General features: G+C 39.9%; 1 pseudogene; it reads right to left on the reverse strand.

Moving 5' to 3' along the window:
* Positions 1–441: 441 nt before the first annotated feature.
* Positions 442–1,032, reverse strand: LOC106417497 (annotated as a pseudogene).
* Positions 1,033–4,336: the final 3,304 nt, after the last annotated feature.

Raw genomic sequence — 4,336 nt, forward strand, 5'->3', positions numbered from 1 at the left:
GAGTCCACCGGGTTTTGTAGTGTCATTGTGTTGAACGCATTGGTGTGTGAACGTCTGAACTCCGTGTGCCATGTGAGCTTCGGTTCTTGGTTGTGTGGCATAGGGACCAAGGATGCTGGTACGAGGAGGCGCATATTGGTGTTGTGGAGGGTAGTAAGCAGGAGGAGCTGACGGAGGGCCGTATTGCGGGTATGGCCATTGGGAAGGTCCATAGTTCCATGCTTGCGGTGGATAGTTGTATTGTTGATTCCACGAGTTTTAGTTGCGTCCACGGCCGCAATTGTGTCGTCCTCCTCGTCCCCTGTTTTTGTATCCTCTGCCTTGGTGTCCGTTGGATTGATTGTGTCGTTGTTGTTGGTCTTGATTAGAACTGTTGTACAACACAGTGGGCGCAGATGAGTTTTGAGTGTGCACAGGTTGAGGCTTAACTTGCTTTGCAAGTCACTTTTCTTCCATGTCAAGCATTGACTGAGCTTTAGCAAATGTTGGGAAAGGAGTTTGATGCTTAATAACGTTGATGATGTTATCATACTTCTCTGTCAATCCGTTGAGGAGGTATGCCACAAGAGTGCGTTCTGGAACCGGAGATTCGATGTTTACGAGTAGGTCGGAGGTTTTCTTGAGTTTTCTGCAATACTCGGTGAGATCAAGGTCTCCCATGGTTATTGTTCGTAGCTCATGATCCAGCTCAATAGCACGGACTTCTTTGTTGTCGCGAAACAAGTTCTCAATTGAGAGCCATAATTCTCGAGCTGTGCACTTGGTTTTGAGAACAGTATCAAGTATTGTTTCAGAGATTGTGCCATAAATCCACATCTTAACGAGTCCGTCTCGTTCGCGCCACTGTTTCTCAGTTGTTGGTGTTGGAGAGGAGGAGCCGTCGATGTGATCCGCAACTCCAAACCTGAGACAGTGAGTCTCGAAAAGCTCTATTCATGTATCATAGTTGAGCTTTTGGAGGTCAAGGATGATTGGGACATATGCCCGGATCTGTGTGATCCCAAAGGGTTTGTCATTACCCATTAAAGCCATCGAGAAGAAAGAAGAATATGAAGTGAGGAGAAGGAAGAAGAAAGCGTAAGAGAAGAGAGGAGGAGAAAAGAAGACGTGAGGAGAAAGAAAGTTATTTGACGGCTAGGGTTAAACTCGCTCTGATACCATGTAAGTTTGTGTATAATAGGTAGAGCTTGATGTGCTCCTTGTATTATTAAGGACTCTATATATAGCTTTACATAGTAAACCCTAATCCTATACAAGGGTATATTCGCATGTCTATATATATGTTTTAACATACCTAAGTGGACTTAAGAACTCTAGTTAAGAAACTCTTCGATTTTGTGCCTCCAATGGTAGTTTCTTAATTAAAAGTTCTTATACAAAATTTACCAAACTTTTTTTTTAAAAGATAAAATTTATTTATTAAATAAAACATATTAAAAGATAATTTTCAAAATAGATTTTAAAATAAAAACATAAAAGCAAAGATTAGTAATAAAAACATAAAAACAAAAATGCGGGTTTAATAGAGAAGAAGAGAAAGAAGCATTCATCACACAGTTGCTATTATCCACACTAAAGCAATAAAAAAGAAAAAAAGAAGACTTGAAGAAGAGTAAAGTTTTGCAAAATTACCTCACCGAGTGTCGCCGGTAGTGGTTGCTGGAACTCTGAACTGGATGTGTTTTAGCCTATGCCACAACAACCTCAACCACCATTACATGACTTGCAAAAGAATAATCAATCAACAAATATGCTAGATGATCACAAACTCTTAAACTCTTAAACTAAAAGAGCAACCGAACTTCAAGTATCACAAGGAGACAAATTCAGACCACTCTATACCCAACCAATCTTTGCCGAAACTCTCTAACCAACCAATCTTTAACACGACAAAGCATAATCAATCAACAAATATGACTTCAAACTGTACCGTTACTTTTGCTACAGTCTCTATTTCAGCCTTGAAAACACACGACAATAAACATCAAAATCTGAATGCAAATGATCTTAAACAAGTTCAAAACCTACTTGTTGATCAGCAACACTGCTGTTAAAGCTAGCTCCTCCATCCGATCCTACGCAAAGAAAACTTGAATGTTAATAGAAGATGTAAGCTACTGAAGTTAACAGACGAAAGTTTAGTCTTTCTTCTCAGAAGCTAACCTTCAGGCTGATCGTTTTCGGAGAATTCTTTCTCGAGAACTCTTTAGCGATAATCCCTTCACAGTTTCCCGAAGCCGTCGAGTTCACAATGTTGCCGTAGAAGCGCTCTCTGGTTTCCTCATGAGATCTCGCTGACAAAGTCGTACCAACTAAAAGGAGGAACGAGAATCCAATCACTGTGAATCTCCTCCTCACCATTGATATCTAACATTTGTAAATTCAGCGATATCAAAACCCTAATCAGGTCAATTTCAATCGATTTCAAGTTTGACTTTGAAAGAATCGAATTGAAGAGGAAGAAGACGTACAAAATGATGAAAGTGAGGAGAAGCGTGTGGATTGTGGTCATCAGAGATCATGGCGGCGTTGCGGCCAATACGTAAGGCACCGATACCCTGAGACTACAAGAGCGACTAGAAGTGGAAACCGTTGGGGGAAGAGGAGGGAATAATTCGGCGACTGGTGAAGCTTTAAGAGACTTTTCAATGGCGGAATAGAGATCTCGCGAAACAGAGGGTTCGCTTGATGCTTCTGATTAACATAAACCTATCTTCGTCCACCGGAGAAGCAGAGAGGAGAAGGAGACGCCCACAGAAGATGAGAACACGAGAGAAAAGAAAAAAAATGAAACTTCATAATATGCTGACACGTGGTCTAAAAACCCCTCTTCAAAGCGGTCCCCAAAATCTCATATTAAGGATCGGTTACTCAAATATTAATGACTTTTGATTTAGTTAAATCAGTGATTTTCTTTAGAAACCCTCTTAGAAACCTTGGATAATCATGGTCTGATTATCCACAGAAACTCATTTGTGTTTCTTAAGGATTATTTAAGTATATAAATGTACTTTAGTGGACTTAAGAACATTACTTAAGAAACTATTCGATTTTGTGCCTCCAATGGTAGTTTCTTAGTTAAGGATTCTTAAAAAGAAAAAAAATCCTAACCACAACCTAACTCAAACAAGCATATTCAAACCAAGCAAACAATCCTAACATTTTGACATTAATCTAACATATTTATTACCAAGGAAGAGTTGAAGAAGAGTAAAGTTTTGGTCGATTACCTCAACTCTCAAACTCGGTGTAGTCACTGTCGGACATCATAGTCTGCTACCACGCCTTCCCTGCTACCTTGATTGCCAAAGCATCCTCCTCTCAGATTAACATATTCAAACCACAGTTAAACTTCAACACCCGCTTTGCCGTCTTTGCATACGGGTTCAACTTCAACATCACATTCAACTTCAACATCACATTAAAAAAAAGGGAAATGATTTAAACAATTAGTTTGGTCTAAAAACATATCCATTCTAATTTTGTCACTATATACCAAAAAGACAACATTTGAGATCACTTCAAAAGGATGCAACTTGCAAGCAAATTCAGAAAACGCATGCTTCCAAGTCTCAAATTGCAATACCTTTTTAGTCTTTGGCTACTGTTCCAAAATAAAAGCTTCCCCAGGAAACCATCCTGAACGAGACTTGAAAGTCAGTGTTCGATTTTGATGTAGTGGCTGGTCAGGAGTTTTGAGACTGAAATGTCTTCGAATGAATCAACTTCAAAGAGTTCTTTCAGACAATCCTAAAACCAAAGGATCAATAGCTTTAATGCATCTCTATAGTAACGATCTAGACTTCAAACTGCATCTAAGTCATGACGATAAACACGAATCCTAATGTATCAAGCAAATGAATGTTACTGTGTAAACGTTCAATGATTCCTAGCAGTGAACATGAACTGAGACTAACAGATTCTTCATGATTTCGATTTCTAACAAAATTTCAAAGAGATCTATAATCGAAGAAACACAAATCCGATTTTTCAGATCTAGTGAGACAAATTGGTTATCGAATCCAACGCGGAATCAAAAAAAAGTTCGAGAAGCGAGCTTAAGATTGAAGAGCTGAAAGCAAGAAGTAGAGATAAATAAAGAAGAGGTTTCGTAATCTCACCATGGCTGCTGGATCAAAACGCTGTCAGAGACAATTTCGGGTGAATGGTGACGGAGAGAAGACAGATGTTTTTCTCGATCTGAAGCTCAGCCACGACGGAGATGACGACCGGAGTTGAAGAGGGCGAGTCCGGTGCTGCTGGCCTGAAGCCCAACTCAATCACCACCACGAGCCAAGCCTGAGTCGACAAGGATGAAGAAGACCCAAGGCGGAGG

Source organism: Brassica napus, chromosome C3 (genome assembly GCF_020379485.1).
Source record: "Brassica napus cultivar Da-Ae chromosome C3, Da-Ae, whole genome shotgun sequence".
Taxonomy (NCBI): Eukaryota; Viridiplantae; Streptophyta; class Magnoliopsida; order Brassicales; family Brassicaceae; genus Brassica; species Brassica napus.